Genomic DNA, 20,339 nt, shown 5'->3' on the forward strand with positions numbered 1-20,339 from the left:
CCTCCCGAGTTCAAGCCATTCTCCTGCCTCAGTCTCCCGAATAACTGGGACTGCAGGTGCACCACCATGCCCGGTTAATTTTTGTATTTTTAGTAGAAACAGGGTTTCACTAAGCTGGCCAGGCTGATCTTGAACTCCTGACCTCATGATACACCCTTCTTGGCCTCCCAAAATCATGGGATTACAGGAGTAAGCCACCGTGCCCGGCAGGAAACAGTTTCTATTATTACCTGGATGTTAGAGATGAGGAAGCTGAAGTATGAAAGGTTTACATGTCTTATCCATGGTCTCATGGCCAGTCAGTGGCAGAGCTGGAATTTGAACCCAGGCTGCTAACGCTTGGAACCACTAAACTCGTCCCGAGTTTGTGAACCTCCTTTTCTGTGCCATTTAGTAATTCTCTGTGTCAGGAAGTCAGTCCCTATTTCTGGGCTGAATTTAAGTCGTCATTTTTTCCACAGCTTGGAATTTTCATTTCTTAAAAACACCTGCAAATATGACCAACCACAAAGTAGGAAGTAGGGTCAAGGCCACCCGATGACCACAAGGTGTAGACGGAAACACAAGCTGACACTGGGAGGTTAAAGGACGGTGCTGATGGCATATGTCTGGTCCACCCACGGTTAAGACAGTATTTTTTTGGTTTGGGGTTTGTTTTGTGTTGTCGTTGTTGTTGTTGTTCTAATCAATCTGACTCAAAACAGATAACTTAAAAAGATTTCTGTTGCTGATAAGAACATCTTTCAGAAAGTAGAACAACAAGACAAAAAGGTATTTTCATCAAATGATACTGAAAAAACTCAGCATCCAAGTATAAAACACTGAACCAAGGCAAAGACTTTATAGTTTTCAAAAAATTAACTCAAAATGGATCATGGAATATAAAATTCAGAGCTATAAAACTAGAAGATAACATAGGAGAATATCCAGGTGATCTTGAGATTGACATAACCATTTAAAGAAATAATCCAAATTGATAAATTAGACTTCACTAAAATTAAAAACATTTACTATGAGAAAGACGCTGTTAAGGGAATGAAAACACAAGGAACAGATTGGGAGAATATATTTGTAAAACACTTATCTGATAAAGGACTTGTATCTAAAACATACAAAGAACTCTTAAAACTCTTAAAACTCAACAGTGAGAAAACAATCCAGTTTAAAAATAGACAAAAGGTCTGAACCGACACCTCACCAAAGATATGCAGATGACAAATAGGTACGTGAAAAGACACTCTACATCATATGTCATTAATGGAATATTAATTAGCAATAAAACGAAATGAGCTACCAAGTCATAAAAAGACATGATGAATAAGTCAAGCACAGGGGGTGTTTATATATTATACTTTTAGGATATATATATAAACTTTCAGTATATATATGTGTGTGTGTGTGTGTGTAGGATATATATATAAACTTTCAGAATATATATGTATGTACATATACACACATATGCATATATGTATGTGTATATATACATGTATATATACACATACATATATATACTGAAAGTTCATATATATATATATATCCTACACACACACACACACACACACACACATATATATACTGAAAGTTTATATATATATATATATATATATACTTTCAATTCTGGGATACATGTGCAGAATGTGCAGGTTTGTTACATAGGTATACATGTGCCATGGTGGTTTGCTGCACCCATCAACCCATCATCAACATTAGGTATTTCTCCTAATGCTATCCCTTCCCAATCTCCCCACCTCACAACAGGCCCCAGTGTGTGATGTTCCCCTCCCTGTGTCCATGTGTTCTCATTGTTCAACTCCCACTTATGAGTGAAAACATGCAATGTTTGGTTTTCTGTTCCTGTGTTAGTTTGCTAAGAATGATGGTTTCCAGCTTCATCCATGTTTCTGCAAAGGACATGAACTCATCCCTTTTTTATAGCTGTATAGTATTCCATGGTGTATATGTACCACATTTTCTTTATCCAGTCTATCATTGATGGGCATTTGGGTTGGTTCCAAGTCTTTGCTATTGTGAATAGTGCTACAATAAACATATGTGTGTATGTGTCTTTACAGTAGAATGATTTATAATCCTTTGAGTGTATACCCAGTAACGGGATTGCTGGGCCAAGTTGCATTTCTGGTTTTAGATCCTTGAGGAATTGCCATACGATCTTCCACAATGGTTGAACTAATTTAAACTCCCACCAGCAGTGTAAAAGAGTTACTATTTCTCCACATCCTCTCCAGCATCGGATGTTTCCTGACTTTTTGATGATCACCATTCTAACGGCATGAGATGGTATCTCATTGTGGTTTTGATTTGCATTTCTCTAATGATCAGTGATGATGAGCTTTTTTTCATATGTTTGTTGGCCACATAAATATCTTCTTTGGAGAAGTGTCTGTTCATATCCTTCACCCACTTTTTGATGGGGTTGGTTTCTTTTTCTTGCAAATTTGTTTAAGTTCTTTGCAGATTCTGAATATTAGCCCCTTGTCAGATGGATAGATTGCAAAATTTCCTCCCATTCTGTAGGTTTCCTGTTCACTCTGATGATAGTTTCTTTCGCTGTAACAGAAGCTCTTTAGATCCCATTTGTCGATTTTGACTTTTGTTGCCATTGCTTTTGGTTCCCAACACCATTTATTAAACAGGGAATCCTTTCCCCATTACTTGTTTTTGTCAGGTTTGTCAAAGATCAGATGATTGTGGATGTGTGGTGTTATTTCTAAGGCCTCTACTCTGTTCACTGATATGTTCCAGGTGTCCAGTGTTGTTCTTGGCATAAAGTAGGGCTCCACAAAATACTTGTTGAATACTATATATTCCAGAAAGAAAATACAGAGAAGGAGTTTGCCAAGGAAATCGTAGAAGCACATGTTCTGAAACTGAAGGATCGATCACCAGATCCAAATGGCCTACTGAGTACCCAGAAAACTGAAAGAGACAAGGCCCAGCAGGGCATGTCACTGAAACTTCAGGATGCCATTAGCAATGAAAAGCACCAGAGGTTTACAGAGAGGACTAAGAAAGAATGGCACTGAATTTCACAACAAGTCCAAAGCTAGAATATAATGGAAAAATGTCTTTAAAACTGTAAGGAAAATTTTTTCCAACGTATAATTCTATGCCTTGCTAAACTATCAATGAAATGTGAAGGTAAAATAAAATCATGCAAAGGCTTTACAATTTCCTTTCACCACCTCTTTCTTAGGAAGTTCCTGAGGGATGTGCTCCACCAAAGTAAGGGATTAAACCATGAAAGAGAAAGACATGGGTTCCAGAAAACAGGAGCTCCATCATCAAGGATGGTCAAAGGGAATTCACAGGGCAGAGAGGAAGGGAAGTCTAGAACCACACCTGGGCAGCAGACCCAGCGAGTAATCAGTCCAGATTGGAGCAGGACAGCAGAGAGGTCACTGTAAATAAACTTTTTTAAACCTGAAAATATGTGTACGTGTTTATAATAATGTAAACATCTTTTTTTTTTTTTCTGAGACAAGGTGTCGCTCTGTTACCCAGGCTAGAGTGGCATGATCATGGCTCACTGTAGCCTTGAAATTCCAGACTCAAGTGATCTTCCCTCCTTTGCCTCCTGAGTATCTGAGTCCACAGAGATACATGCCACCAAACCCAGCTAAGTTTTTGTTTTTCATAGAGATGGAGTCTCCCTATGTGGTTCAGGCTGGTCTCAAACTCCTGGGCTCAAGTAATCCTCCCACACTGGCCTCCCAAAGTACTGGTATTACAGGTGTGAGCCACCATGCCCATCCCAACATCCAATATTGATTTAACTTTAATTTGAGAAATGCCCATATTAGGATGTAGAGAATAGAAGCAGGAAGGGTAAAAGAAAACTAAAGCCTCTTAGTCCACAGTAAAAAGTAAAAAGATAAAGATGCTTATGATTGAAAAACTAATAAATTCCAGTGTAGCATATTAAGTTGTTGTGCAGAGATAAATAAGTGGGGAGAAAATCAGCACTTCCTGTAGGGGAAAGACCTGTCGATGAGGTGGAGGAGCAGGAGGCTGCTGTTTCTCCTTATGCATGTTAAGTGCTACTTGACTTTGAAGTTATGGCATGCATTATGTTGTGAAAATACAAATACAATTTGACAACAGAAGAGGAAGGAGGAAGAGGAAGGGATGTGATAACAACTCAAGTACGGTCCTTCCAGCTGACCATTAACCATGTTGGTTGGAGAGGGAGCGTGCACATCCTCAATCCCTCAACCTCTCCCAGAGAGATGCAGGGCCCATGCTGTGTCCAGGTAGCTTAGTAGGATCATGCTGGGCATCAGCAACACTGTTTTTGTTCTCCATCTCTGTGCTTCATCCCTGGCAATCATTGGAAAGCTTCGAAAATGCTTTCAAAAACTTAGATCCTATGACCTAAACTATTTGGAGGACCCTCTCTGAGAAAAGTAATGCAAAAGAAGATATCTAAAAGCAGTTATGAAAGTGAATGTTTATTCAGAATGAAAAAACAGATTAAAATAAATTATAATTTTTAAAACGCTGCTAAGTACCAGAAGCCTACAAAGCCCCTCAGATGACAAAATATTTTATTCATTTACTACCTGATGCATCTCTATAATATTTTCTTCTACATTGTTTTGGCTGCACAACCTTTGATCACTTCTCCATATGACAATTTTGTTGTATTTTCCATAGAAATAAATAGAGAAAATAACTCCTACTCTTTCCTCTAGCAGAGTTGATTGAAATCTATGTTCTCCAATCAGTTGTGCAGAAAAGCTTCTCTCTGATTTTGCAACTGATTATTGGTAAAGTCACGTACATTTTTAAGATTACTGTCCTAAATTTTAAGCATCTCTATCAAGCTTCTGCTTTTTTTATTCATAAACTGCTATAGACACTTTGCTTTTGTAGTACTGCTTCTGACTTGCCTACAAACTCAGAGATAGATGTTGCGGCATGTGATTCTCATCAGTTCAGGAAAGAAAAACACATATAGTATGTTAAAATCATCTATGCTGCATTTTCCAGTATATTCCTGACAGGAAAGAACTTGTATTTTGACTAATCTTCTTTGACAACTGAATTTTCTACTTACTGAGTTCCATAGACTATCTTCCAGCTCCAAACATGTCAAACCTTGTTTATCCTCCACTCTCCTTTTACTTAAGGACATTGTCATGTCATGACATGGCCTCTGTCTCCTGTACCTTCCTGTCACAGCTCCCACTGAGTCAGCACATTGGGCAATAGGAGTATTCTCAGCAACAGCTTAACTCTACCTGGAACAGGCTGCAATACACACAGACACATCCCGCTAAACCCAAACTAAATGAATCTCCCGTGTAACTCCCCAGAAATGCATGGGCACACAATGCCATTGACATATGAGGAAGATGATGGAGGGAAATCAGAAATGGGTGGAAGAGAACAGGGTCTTAACTGATGGTGGTTCAAATATCTCCTACAGATTTTACAGAAATCATACAACCTTAAAAACCTAGTTGTAGGGCCTTAGAAGGGCTGAGGCAAGTGGTGCGGGCCCTACCATGTAAGCTTCATTCCCTCTAGTTGGTGCTCAGGCAGGAAACAGACCAAAGTGCCAGTCCCTCCACCACAATGGAAAACCATTATACACCTCTTCCCTGAGGATCCCAGGAGCTTGAGGACAGTGAAGGGACAGGGCTGGTATCTGGCTCCCCAGAGCTGACCTTAGCTATGTGGCTTGAGCAGGGTGAGTAGGGGGCAAGGAAGGAGTATTCATATCAGCATCACCCTGGGAGTTCTTTCCCTGCTTGCTGGCAACGGATGAGGTGTGAGTATGTATGTGTGTGTCATGGGAGAGGGCAAGAAAGAAAGGAAAATCCATCTAACTTTTCTGGCCCCCAACAGCTACTAGTAGGCACCAAAGATGGTCTCTTCTGACATTGAATCTTAGTTTCCCATCACCAAGATAATCAACTCATTTACGTATGACCATGTTTTCTAAGCACAGCCCTCTCTCCTTTATGTGCATGTATGTATGCATCCTGTGAATTGTAACCACAACAGATGGCCCCAAAGAGCACTTTGGATCTGCCTCTCCCATCATCAGTTATATGTTCAAAAGAAATAAAAATTAATATTACTGGTAAACCAAGTAAAATATAGATCAACTGGTGGACCAGTTTAAGGCATAAAGGTAACGTAACATAACATATCCCAAAGTCAAACAGAAATTATTCTTGAAAATCTCCTGTTGGCTTTGGGCTCTTGGTGGAAGGAACATTTTTAGAGGCCTACTTTGTGCCACTCATATTGTCTCCTTTAATCCTCACAATACTCCTGGGAGGAAGTATTTTTATTCAGATTTTGCAGATGATGACACAAGACCATAGTGGAGAAGAATAGCAGGAAGTGTCGGGCCTGAACGAGAGGACACAGCAAACAAGGGTCATATAACTCTCAAGCTTGTTTTTTCTCTACTCAAGATTGATAACTGAAAACCCCAGAGCCTCAAGCTCCCCCAATGGCCAGAGTCTTCCTTACCTAAGTGCTCGTCATGCAGAACTGTTTCACTGGGCACCTGGGCCCTAACTGGAAGCAAAGAGAGACTTTTCTTCAGAACCCAGCGAAACACCTTTCTTGGACTTCACAGGCTCCTCCATGTTTATTGACTAAGCCAGGCATCCAATCAACATATTTTGTTATTTTCCAGAAGATTTACCACTACCTGTAGAGGTGAACCCCTAAGCTGGAACTGTCAGTAGAAAACTTATTTTAGAAGTACCTCGAGGCTGGGCGTGATGGCTCACGCCTGTAATCCCAGCACTTTGGGAGGCCGAGACGGGCGGATCATGAGGTCAAGAGATTGAGACCATCTGGCCAACATGGTGAAACCCCATCTCTAAAAAAATTTTTTTAAATAAAAAAAATAAAAATAAGTACCTTAACGCTCCATTTTGCAAACTGTACATTAAAGAGCAAGGAAGGTCAATTGTGCCGTGTATGGGGTGCACTAAATCTCAGAATTCACCCCTATATAATTCATCCATATAACCGAAAACCACTTGTATCCTAAAAACTACTGAAATATATATATATATATAATATAATAAATACACACACTTTTTTTTTTTGACCCAGGGTCTCACTGTGTCACCCAGGCTGGAGTGAAGTGCCATAATCATAGTTCACTGCAGCTTCAACCTCCCAGGTTCAAGCAATCTTCCAACCTCGCCTCCTGAGTGGCTGGGACTACAGGTATATGCCACCACACCTGGCTAATTTTTGTATTTTTTTTTTTGTAGAGACAGTGTTCTGACCAAGTTGCTCAGGCTGGCCTCCAATTCCTGGGCTCAAGCAATCCTCCTTCCTCTGCCTCCCAAAGTGCTGGGAGTACAGGAAATATATATATATTTTAAAAGAAATATAGGCCAGACGCAGTGGCTCATGCCTGTAATCTCAGTATTTTGAGAGGACAAGGTGAGCGGACCACCTGAGGTCAGGAGTTCAGCCTGGCCAACATGGTGAAACCCCATCTCTACTAAAAATATAAAAATTAGCTGGGCATGGTGGTGGGTGCCTTTAATCCCAGCTACTTGGGAGGCTGAGACAGGAGAATTACTTGAACCCAGGAGGTAGACATTGCAGTGAACCAAGATCATGCCACTGCACTCCAGTCTGGGTGACAGAGCGAGACTCCATCTCAAAAAAAAAAAGGAGAGAGAGAGAAGTATAAAAAAGAAAAAAAAAATCTACTCTAAATTCTGTCATCCCAATACAAATACTGTTAACATTTTGATGAATATCCTTCTGGATATTTCTCTATGTGTCTACATTATTGTCTATCTAAAAAACGAAGAATGAATGTTGCATTTTCTCCAGCATCTCTGGAGTCCTTTAAAATGTTCAAAAAATCTATTGAGCATTTTCCATATTGACCTAATGAAATAATGAAAAAAGAGTATTTGTCTAAATATTTATCAATCTACATATTCCGTACAAAAACTGCTGTTGGATTTAAAAGAATAGCGTCAAGTATGATGAATTTTTTAAAAGCGTTCTCATTTTTGAGCCATTTTAAATAAATACAGGCATTGTTTTCACTCTGTACTCCTAGGAAGCAGTCAGCCTAACATTTGCTTCCTCTCTGAGGTCACATATCTGAAAGCTGACATTTCTTGCTTGCATGACTGGGAGTTGTTTCCAAAGGAAACCGCAACATTCCTAGCCTGCAGGCAGCTGTGGTAGCCACAGACAACTGGGAATTATTCAGTTGCAGTGAAGCAGGTTAGGGAGACTCTTCCAGCACGCCCCTCACACAGAGGGGTGCATGGATTCTTTTCAAATGAAGACTCAGGGTCCATGAGCCTAGTTATAGAGCAGCAACCCTCCTGGGGCTTTTGCTGTCTATTGAGTGGGCGGTGCTGGGCCTGAAGAGGGGAAGGGGCCTGGGGTACTAGTCTTTTGATTCTGCCAAAACTTTAGAGACATTTCTTGAAGAATCAGCATACTATCTCTCTCTCTCTCAGAAAAAAAAAAAAAAAAAAAGACACATAAAACACATGGCAGGAAATGAAGACTGTTGCTGGGTTTTCTCCCACAATCTTGTATACTTATTTTAGGCTCTGTGGCAGACAAAATGTCCTTCACCTGTCTGTGCTATTCATCATTCCTGACCCAGGCCTGCAAGCTTCAAGCTTTCGATAACCTTTTCTTTCTTTTTTTTTTTTTTTTTCTGAATTAGGGTCTCACTCTGTTGCTTAGGCTGGGTGCAGTGGCACGATCATAGCTGGCTGCAGCCTCCATCTCCACAGGCTCAAACGATCCTCCTGCCTCAGCCTCTAGAGTAGTTGGGATTATAAGCACGCACCTGCATGCCAAGCTAATTTTTTTAATTCTTAATAGAGATAAGGTCTCATTATGTTGCCCGAGCAGGTCTTGTACTCCTGAGCTCAAGTGATCCTGCTGCCTTGGCCTCCCAAAGCGCTGGAATTACATGGGAGTGTTTTTGATGACTTTTTAAATGACAAAAATAATCATCACTTTTGAGTGACAGCTTTCTCTTGGGCAACACAAAGAGTTATATCCTTCTGGTTAGGCCTGGCCTTTTTCCATGAATCCCTAAATTTCATTCCCCACAGGACTGTCGTGTAGCGTCAGTGCCTGTGTCTCCCCATCTCCGAGCATCTTCTCTCCCTCCCAGTGCCCCATCATCCTCATACCAATAGAAGCCCAAGCCTCTTCTGATGACCCCCAAAGCAGAGCACAGGAGCTGCTCCTAGAGCCCTGGTGCTCCAGACCCAGAGGCCTGGACCTCACTTATGAGCTGTTTAAAAAACACAGGGTCCTGGAGCCCAGCCCATACAACCTGCTAAGTTGGAACCTGCATTCTGATGAGACTTTAGGTTTGTGAAGCACTGGTCTACACTATTCTCCTGGACGTCATTTGAGCTTTGTCTCTTCCAACTTGCCTGTGACCTGGGGCAGGTCAGGACACTTCTCTGGGCCTCATTTTCTCATTTGCAGGAGGAGGAAGTAAAGCCCCTCTAGGGGACAGTGTGATAAAGAGAGGTGGCTGTGGACTCAGGCCACTTGCTGCACCACTGGGTCAAGTGATTCAACCTCTCTGCCCCTCAGTCTCCTCATCCACAAAACAGCAATAGTAAGTATCCAACTGTTAGGACTGCCATGAATGTGGAGTGAGAACATCTGAATTTCTACGGCTGCTATAAAAAAATTACCACAAATGTGGTAGCTGAAAAACCACACAAATTTTTTAATCTTACAGTTCTGGAGGTCAGAAGTCTGAACTGGGTTTCACTGGGCTAAGATCAAGGTATCAGCAGGGCCAGGAGGTTCTAGGGGAGAATCTATTTCCTTGCTTTTCTAGCTCCTAGAGGCTGCCTGCATTGCTTTGGCCTGTGGCCCTCTTCCATCTCAAAAACAGCAGTGACCAAGTCCTCAAGTCGCATAACATCACATCCCATCACTCCAACCTGTGCTCCTGTCCTCGCAGCTCCTTCTCTGACTCTCCTGCCAGCTACTGTCACTTGAAAGGAAGCTATGATGACATTGGGCCCACTTGGATAATCCAGGACACTCTCCCTGTCTGACGGTCAGCTATTAGCAACCTTAGTGTCTTCATTGCTGTGTAACAGAGCATATTTATAGGCTACAGGGATTGGGGTATAGACGTCACTAGGGGGACATTATTTTACCCACCACACATAAAAGGACTGCTTCTGTCCCTGGAAAGTAGCACATGATAAATGTTAGCTGTTTTCTTGTGTTCTGTGATTCTGAAGACAGCCTGCCCCACCATGCAGGAGCAGAGCACAGGACTAGTTGTGTTTTTACAATGAAGTGACCAAGACATTGTCACTAGAAGCCTTCTCTTGTTCTGTCTTGTCTTATGCTTTCTAACTTTGCCTGCTGTGACTGGAAACACATGGGTAAGCAAGCTAGTGACTCTGGCAAGCTAGTCTCAGTGACTCACCCACCGTTCCATGTCTAAAGAGTGAGAAACCTTTATGTATTAACTATTGATGGTTGCTAAGTTATAGCCTCACTATGCAGTTATGGCATCCACTGCACCCATTTATCTGAATTCTCTCCTACAGACCACACACTCTCTAGCTAGTGCATTCATTCATGCATACATGCACTCATTGACACAGGAAACATTGAATGCTCATCATGTGCTAAGCGCTGGAGAGACAACAGGGATAAGCAGTGCTATGGGCCTCCCTGCTGAGATGTTTTGGGAGCTACCATTGGGATTCAGAGGAAGGCTGAATGGCCCGGAGTCCCCCAGATCTTGCTTCAACAGAGCAGCATCAAATTTTTCTATTTTATATACTGGGGTTCATGTTAGATTTTGTTTGAAAACAGTGTCTTCTTCCTAGTGCCTGGCACACTGTAGGCACTCATCAATGCAAGTGTCTGGGGACCGCTGGCTCAGGACATCAACTGCTGATGCTCTGGGATCCCCACTTCAGGCTTCTTTGTCCCTAAGCCTGGAAGCTCCTTTCTCCCCAGGCTCTCCCTCCTCCTTGACCTTTATCGGCCTTGATTTCTGATTTATTGATGTATTTATTGCTATTTCTGAGCCACATATTTTACTCTACTTCTGCTATTTCTGGAGCACATTTGGTCATTCCTACCATCCTTCTTTCTCCTGTTAGCTAAATCCCAGCTCATCATCATAATTGCATTCTGCAATCCGCTGTGACTTCTCCTGCCTTCCCCAACTCCAATATTTCCCTTCCCAACCCCAGCCCACCTTTCCCTGGGGGAGAGGAGTCATGCTACCTGCCCCATCCCAGCCCGCCCTCTCTTCTCTTATTACCACAGGGCAGTGCAAATATCTAACACTCTCACACAGCTCTTTTTACCCTAAGGCATTTGAAATTACTTAAATTAAGCTGCCTCATTATTTATTTTCAACAGCTTCTAATCATACCTTTTATTTATATTTCTTTAGAGTTCACAAAGCTCTTTGACGTAATCATGTTTAATTTGAGCCTCAAATGCCCTTATGAGGTAAACAAGGCAGTGACTTTTGTTTTTGCTCTGGAGGGAAGAAACAGGCTCAAAGAGAACCAATGCTTTGCCCACAGCCACCGGCACTAAAGCAGAAAAACTGGCCCCAAACCCAGATTTTCTCAAGTCCAGCACTTTCTGCACTGTGTTGGGCCTCAATTTTGGAAATGAGGAAGCTTCAGGACCTGTTTCAGTTTTGTTTTACGAATGGATTTGGCAAAGGAAAAAGGCAGTACTGTTAATCCTGGCTACAGCTACTGGAAAATGTGCTACAGCCTCCTCAGTGTGAGCTGTGTATTGAATTTAGAACCTCAAACAAAGCTTAGTAGAAAGAAGGAAGACAAAAAAAGTTTCCCTTTACAGTCCATTTTGGTTCCCCATTTGACTTCAAAGCAAGGAAAGAGAATGAGGAAATCACATTTTTGTTATTGTTACAGTCACATTAATTATGCGATGCTTTGTTTGGAAACACCATTTTCTTTTTACGAAACAGTGCAGCCCTTTGGAACCAGTGATAATACAAAGTTCAGCAAAATTCGACATGGCACACCATTAACCTGCACGATGATAGAAGGATAATTAAGATGTTGTATCTTAATTATCTGGTAGCAGAAATGTGAGTCTCCCAGTCTCAAGACTTAAACAGTAAGCAGTGGGCTGTACAAGATCAGGAGGCAGTCACCCCACCCTGCTCTGTTCCCTCCCCTCTGCCCTCCTTGGAGAAACCCGTATAGATTGGGTTGTCCTCAGAACTTAGACATATGTGAAATACATAGGATTTTGGAACGTGTTTTTTGTTTTGTTTTGTTTTTTAAGGTACTAAAACAAGTAACAGATTGTACCTTTTGAGTCAGGCAAAATGAATGGAAACTGTTGAAAACTCCTTAGGAAAAGGGATCATGGTAAAAGCGAATCAGGTTTCACATCAGCTTTCCCTTACTGAGTCAGCTGAGGAGCAAAGTAAGAAATGAGTACAAACTTGAATAGGAGACAAGAAGCCCTCCTGACTAGGGGTCACTGATTTGAGTTAAAGAACGTAGAATGCCTTTCTATGAAAAACCCTGTGGTTTGAATTGGGAACAGGGGATTCAGTGTGATTCAGTCACAATTTAAATAAACATATATTCTAACTATCTCTATTAAAGGGGCCAAGAAGCAATAATACCTCAGTAGCAATGATCACAGCTAATGCTCAGATTTTGGTTTCTAAACATCATTGCACTGGGCTTCTTCGAGAAACTGAATAGGTTCAGGGCTAGGAGAGGCAAAGTACAAGGTAAGCCTGTTCTGTACCAAAAAGTAGAAAAACATTCAAAGACCTATAGGTTTATGTAAAAAAAAAAAAAGATGTAAGATCATGCAGGCCCAAATAGGGATAAGTGGTTCCCTGAGGAAGGAATCTAAGGAACAGAAGCAAGTCTACCCACCAGTCATGTGGTTAATGATATGTAAGTGAGGCTTTTGAAGCTGCTTGAACTATGTAAAGTCTTAAAGACCCAAAATTAATCTTAGTCTTCTTTGTATATTCATTCTCTTCTTTCTCGGTCATAAGATTAAGTATTTAATTTATATTTATGGATTTGTTTCGGCTTTTGATTTTGTTTTGTTTTTTTTTTCATTGAAAGGGACTTTTGGAAAGCAACAAATTATTTGATGATGTAAATAATCACCTTGAAGGTTATCTGTTTTCCAACTTAAGATTTTCCTATACTGGATTTCCTAAAAGCAAAGAATATACACAGTCCTCATATATGTACGTGTATGTTACAGAACTAAAAACTACAAGTTGTGGTGCATGAAGTTTATAAATGAATTTAGGTAATTATTTTAATGAGAAAATTAAAGTTCTAAAACATTGCAATTCGTTTAATAGACAATTTGATTCAGCCATCACCTTAAGTTTTATATTGTACTGTGAATATATTGAATGAGGTTTAATAACAAGTACTACTCAATTAAACACATAAAGTTTCTATCCATTATCCCCTACCACACTCCCCACAGAAGACTTAAAGGCCTCATAATACTTAAGGGCCTGTGTGTCACAGACCCTAGGACACAAAAGCAGGAATATCTTTGATAAGGTTATCACTCTCTAGCACTTCCTTCAAAATCTGGAGAACCCACCTGCCATACCTCTGAGAAGGACATTTTGATTTGATGTGGCAAAGTCAGATGAGCCACATGAAACTTCAAGAACATATTTCTCACATTCCCAGTTGCAAGCCTACCTATGAAATACAGCCTAATAGATGGAATGTCACCTGAAGTCTACAGAAATTAAAGGCTGATCCCTCATACTGTCCATGGGCTAAATCTGTAATCCTCAGAAAACTGACCTCACCAGCATGCCTCATCTGGGGCACAGGCACACACACTCACACTCATGCTAACACACTCACACACACCTATGTTTCCACTTCCCTGCTCTGGCTGATTGAGTTGCTGGTGTGCAGACTGTTTCATCATTGCAACTAGTACTTATTTTCTGGTCTGTACCCAGGCTAACTTGAGGAGAGCCACACTTTTCTGTGTGTGGATATGAGAAAAAGCCTGGATTCTTCCTTCTGGTTGAATTAGTGACTACAGAGGTTTCTTATACTCTACCTAAGATGGGTGACATAATCCAAGTATTCCCCAAGTCAGGTGCAGTTTGGTGGCCTCTGGCTATGCACATTGGATCAGGTACCCTAAATCATGGCCTAGCAGCCCTATCTCAGCCAGGGAGTTGCCTGACACCAGTCTTGGCATATGGGAGGCCTTATCTATCTGGTCAACCTTCCAACTCTCTAGAAATAGAGTTGTTCCTTCCTTAAAAAGGCATACTACAGAAGTAATTGGACCACAACAAATGGTTTTAAATTTTATCCTTATAATGCTCATCAGGGTTTCTCAACTTCAGCACCATTGACATATCAAACAGGGTAACTGTTGTTGGGGGCTTTCCTGTGTATTGAAAGATGATTAGCAGCACCCCTGACCTCTACTCACTGGATGCCAGTAGATCTTCCAAAGTTGTTGCAATCAAAAATGTCTCCAGGAATTTCCAAATGCCTCCTGAGAGACAAACTCATCCCCAAATGAGACACACTGATATACTCAAATAATATTGTTCAAGCTGGCTAACCATCTTGGGTTACAACACCTGAAATCTGTACAATTGCCTTACCATTTCATACTCAGCAATTACCTACATTATCATAATGCAGGTATCAACTACATTTTTAAAAGCAGAAAATATTGAGTGATCATAACAGTTTGAGCTATTGTAGTCTTGGTTTTAAACTGTATTCCTACTTCCTCTAGTCAAGTATATCTGTGACTTTTTTAGGCCCGTTTTTCCTGTCACAATACTCAATTCTAAGATAAACTGCAGTGCACATTTGTTTTTATTTTCTTTTGCCTAAATAAAGGACAGGAGGCAAAGTTACTGTTAACTGCAAGTTGCAGAGTCAGTATTTGTAAAACCTCTCAAAGTGCTTCCTATCACTTATAATACTGCAGGTCGGAAGTCAAAAGAAAAAAAGAAACAAGGAAAGATCATCTTTTTTAAATTGGTGTAACCTTCTTTATTTGTCAAGACCCTCTATTATCATCACTTTTTCTTTACTGGGATAGCATAAATATTTTTTTTTATGAGACATTATTGCCAACTACTCCATAGATAAGATAGCATTTATTTATCATTATTTCTACATAAGAAACTTGAGGACATTGTGTTTTTCTGCCTTTGTAGTAGCAATTTCATTTCAATCTCTCTCCAAGATGCTGACCAACTGTTTATTCAATCTTAGCCTGGGTGTTTTTACAAACCGTCTAAAACACTAGCAGAATCTATTGCTCTGTCTTCCGGGTGAGTCACACAGCTTATTAAAAGCATGTCAAGGCCAGTGCAAGCTCAGATAACTTGATAGTTAATGAAACAGAGAGGTTGTCTTTGTTTATTTTTTTTAATCTAATGAAGTCTCACATGGCCTAATGCTAAGGTTCCTACAGCCATGGTCCCTTATACTTTAAACACTTATATTTAAATGTGATAATTACCCTTAAATAATTACAGCAATCCAGGCTTGCATACAAAGCAACCAGAAGAATGGGATTGATAATTGGAAACTTTATAGAATAATTAGGGAAGAAATTACTTTCTCTTGGTCCTCTGTAGAAGTGGGAATTTTTAGAGCAGGGAGAGACTTTTGGAGTTACTTAGACCAGTCCCTTTATATTATAGAAGAGGAATCTGGAAGCCAGGATGGTCTGGTGACTTATCTAAGGTCAGCAGACAGCTGGTGACGGAAAAAAAAAGAGAGAGAAATTTTCCCAGTGTTTTTCCATTAGACCATGGATTTATATTATTTTTGGACATTTGGACAATAAAGAAATCTATTTGTTATTTAAATTGAGTCTTTATTATAGCTGTAATGCTAGACATTATATGTATCTCTTAGAAGTTTGTAGTACAGAGATTTGGGCATAGAGCATATATGACTTCAATACAGATTTCTGGTAACGTTTAGATATTGGGTGCATTTAAATTCAGTGAAGAAGAAAAAAAATCAAGTTCAATATTTTCTAATTTTTTTTTTTTTTTTGAGACAGAGTCTTGTTCTGTCGCTCAGGCTGGAATACAGCGGCACGATCTTGGCTCACTGCAATCTCCACCTCCCGGGTGCAAGCGATTCTCTTGCCTCAGCCTCCTGAATAGCTGGGACTACAGGCATTTGCCATCAAGCCCTGCTAATTTTTGTATTTTTAGTAGAGGCGGGGTTTTGCCACATAGGCCAGGCTGTTCCCAAACTCCTGACCTCGGGTGATCCGCCTGCCTCAGCCTCCCAAAGTGCGGGGATTACAGGTGTGAGCCACCGTGCGCAGCCTGATTTTAATGAAGAACAGATTGCATTTGAAACCATTTTGACCAACAGAGGAGACAGTGAAGTATTGCTGGGAATAAAATGTTTTCTGCCCATTGCTTCTGGTTTTAGCAATCTGGGGTAGAGATACCACTGAAACAGAAATCTGGTAGGAAGAATTCGAGGCAAAGAGACCATTGTGGATGAAGAGGCCCATCATTTTAGATCGAGATGAGAAATGACATTGCCTATTATCTAAGTTAATCTAGAGAGCAGCAATGGTCAGGAGCCTTGTTCTGCAGCCTCCACTGCCCAGTTTCAAGCCACAGCTGCTATACTGTAGTAACCTTGTCCACCTTTACCCCGCATGACACTACTATCATTACGTTCCTTTTCTTTTCAGGTAAGAACCCATGAAAAAGTTTTTGATGTTTCCCCCAGACTTTGTCCAAGCTTAGGCATATTGTTTAGTTGGTCTGAAGAAATTGTACCAAGTTTGAGTCTGCAATTTCGGGCAGAGAAGTTTACTCCATGGCAGAACAGAAACCCACACCTGTAATCTCCCCAGTTCAAATATGAAGCCACACTTTGCATGAGTAAGTACTCCTGTGGTTCAGATCCAGCTCTCACTGCCTCTATGGGAGCTAGCTCTCAGGCGAGTGGTCTGAGGTTTCCTTCTCTGAGGGAGGGGTGCTTCCTGCAGATAAGGGAGTAGATAAGTCAGAGTGTATCACATTTTCTATGAAGGTGATATTCAGCAAAGAAGACGCTGGTCCACATAAATTCTATTTGCAGTAGACTTGTTTTCTCATTTCTCATTGTCATCCTCAGAGAATAGCTTTCAACAGCAGGTTTGTGTGTACGTTTGGTCTGTGAGTCCATTTCAGTGAACACTTACTAAACACCATCATTGAGTTCACTGTTCTGACAGGTCCAGTAGAGAAAATGGTCCTTTCAGGGAGCAACATCTAGTTTCTTTATCCTGTTACTTTACTGTAGTTTAGATATATTGCCTGCAAGTTGCATGGGTTGTTTTGTGTATCTCAGTCATTTACTTCCTTTTTCAAAAACATCAGAGCAGTCGATGGTGCAATTGCTGCTCAGATAATTTTTGGTGCACTTTATTCCCCTGATTAAGAGTGTGTAAATTTGCTGATTCAGATGCTATATAGCAATAAACCTGAAAAGAGTAATATCAATATTTATCAATGTTTACCTGGTAAATGGCAAATTTATCATGACCTTAAATATTTTTAAAATTATGTATTACTGCAAATAGAGTCACAAAACATGGCTGAGCATTTTGGGTTGTGTTTTCAAAGTCTCAAAGGAATGAACAAGTCTGGGTTATTAGCACTAATCTCTCAAAAAATCAAGGTGTTTGGGGAAGAGCCAATATTATAAATGAGCTTGAAGCATATTATCAAATTAATCCTGGTTGATGCAATGACTGTCCTAACTTGTGAAGCCATCAGTCCCCATTTGAAGATGTCAACATCAAAAGTGAAACAGCATTTACTGAGTGCCCACAGCGCTCCAAGCAGTGAAGAGGAAACCAAAACGAAAAAGCCTCGCCCCCATGAGCTTCTAATTATAGGGAAATAATAGGCAGGGGATTATAAGGGACAAGTGAATAGAAATAACAAGATAATATTGAGCAAGAAGAAATTTTAAGATGAGCTCAGGAAAATAATTCCATCAAACCTCTCAGTATAATCACTGGAGCCATTATGCTGCAAATGTTGTTGGAGCTATTAGTATTAATAATAGTAATCATCATTATTATGAGTGCAGTGGAGAGAACAATTTTGCATCTGTAGAAAGATAGTACAGATAGACTTCAAGAGAAATGTCCCTTCCATCGTATGATGCTATGCACAACATGAATTCTAAGAAAAAAGGTTCTAACCACTTTGTTACCAAGAAAACGCTGCCTGACCACATCCAAGGCAAGTGTCTTCTTCACAATCGTACTCTTTTAATTATAGAAGATAATTTTTTTTTTTTTTTTTTTTTTTTTTTTAGTTAGGGTCTCGCTCTGTGTGCTATGGCACAATCATGACTCACTGCAGCCTCTACCTTCTGGGCTCAAGTGACCTTCCTATCTCAGCCTCCTGAGTAGCTGGGACTATAGGCGAGTCCCATCCCACTGGGCTAATTTGTTGTTGTTGTTGTTGTTGTTGTTGTTGTTGTTGTTGTTGTTAGTAAAGACAGGGTCTTGCTATGTTGCATTGGCTGGCCTTGAACTCCTGAGTTCAAGCAATCTCTTGCCTTGGCCTCCCAGAGTGCTGTGACTATAGGCATAAGCCTGGCAGAGAAGGTGATTCTTAATATAACTGACTCGGGTGAAAAAATACCAGAACCAAGAAGGGTCTTTTTATTGTTCGTTAGTCGGTAGCACATTTATCCATCTTACTGTTTTCTTTCCCCTTTCAGAAGTAACCCACAAAATAAGTTTATCTTGTAATTGTGTGTAAGAAATCAGGTAAAGGGTACAAAATAGAATTTTAGATAAAAAAATAAAGATGTATAGATTATTTAACAGCATTTTAATAGAAATTTTTATTGAGATAATTGTAGATTCACATGCAGTTGTAAGAAACAATCCAGAGAATACTTTCTATCAGTTTCCCTCATTTTGCAAAACTGTAGTATAATATCACAATCAGGATATCGACAGTGATACAAGCCACCTATCTTCTTTATATTTCCCCGGTTTAGCATGTAAATATTTGTGTATTTAGTTCTATAAAATGTTATCACATATATAGGTTCATGAATTCATCACCACAGTTAACATATAGAATATTTCATCACCACAAGGGTCCTTCCTGCTGCCCATTTATAACACCACCACCTCTCCCCTCCCCCCTTCCTTAACCCCTGGCAACCACTAATCTCCATTTCTAAAAGTCTGTCACTTTTAAAATGTAACATAAATGGGATCATACAGGATGTAATCTTCCAAGATTGGCCTTTTTTCACTCACCGTAATTCCATGAAGATTCATCCAACCTACAGCCTATGTTAATAGTTTGTTCCTTTTAATTCCTAATAGTCCAAGGAATGCGTGTACCAGAGTTTGTTTAATCACTCATGTCTTGAAAGACATCTGGGCTCTATCCAGTTTTCAACTATTACAGAAGATGCTATGAATATTCACATACAGCTTTTCATTTCATTTGCTCAAGAGTATAATTGCTGGGTCAGATCATAATTACATATTTAGCCTTATAAGAAATTACCAAACTGTTTTCAAAATGACTGTATCATTTTACATCCCCACCAGCAACGTGGGAGTGATCTGGTTTCTCTACATCCTTCTCAGCAGCTGGTGTTGTCACTATTTTTTTTTTTATTTTAGTCATTCTGATGGGTGTGCAGTAATAGCTCATCCTGGTCCTAAGTCGGATTTTCCTAATGGCAAGAGATGTTGAACATTTGTTCATATGCTTTCTTGCCAACCATGTGACCTCTTTAGTAAAATATCTTTTCATGGCCATTTTCTTACTGGATTGTTTGGGGTTTTTTGAATTTTAAGTTTTGAAAATTCTTTATATTTTCTGGAAACCACTCCCTTGTTGACTATGTTGTTTATAACTATTTTCTCCTAGCCTGTAGTTTACCTTTTCATCCTCTTCTCATAGGCTTTTGCAAGGCAAAAGTTTTTGATTTTGAGGAAGCACAATTTATCAATTTTTTTCTTTCATGGACTGTGCTTTTGGTGTAAAGTCTAAGAACTTTTTGCCTACTCCTAGATCTTGAAGGTTTTCTTCCTGTTTTGTTTTTAACATTTTGTAGTTTTATGTTTCACAGTTAAGTTCATTTTTCAGTTACTTTGTATAATGTATAAGATTTGAGTTGAGTTCTTTTGTTTTTGATTTGTATTGTTTGTTTTTTGCCTATGGGTGTTAAATTGCTCCAGCACCATTTGTTGAAAAGACTTAACTTCCTCCATTCAATTGCTTTTATGGATATATTGTCAAA

General features: G+C 40.0%; 1 long non-coding RNA gene across 1 annotated transcript; it reads left to right on the forward strand.

Annotated features, from left to right (window-relative positions):
• The first annotated feature begins 6,449 nt into the window (after window positions 1-6,449).
• LOC128931605 (uncharacterized) lies at window positions 6,450-12,291 on the forward strand. Its single transcript, XR_008480188.1, has 3 exons — window positions 6,450-6,720; window positions 9,105-9,625; window positions 11,542-12,291. It is a non-coding gene; the product is annotated as an uncharacterized LOC128931605 (long non-coding RNA).
• The last annotated feature ends 8,048 nt before the right edge of the window (window positions 12,292-20,339 follow it).

Source organism: Callithrix jacchus, chromosome 1, assembly GCF_049354715.1.
Source record: "Callithrix jacchus isolate 240 chromosome 1, calJac240_pri, whole genome shotgun sequence".
NCBI classification, from domain to species: Eukaryota; Metazoa; Chordata; class Mammalia; order Primates; family Cebidae; genus Callithrix; species Callithrix jacchus.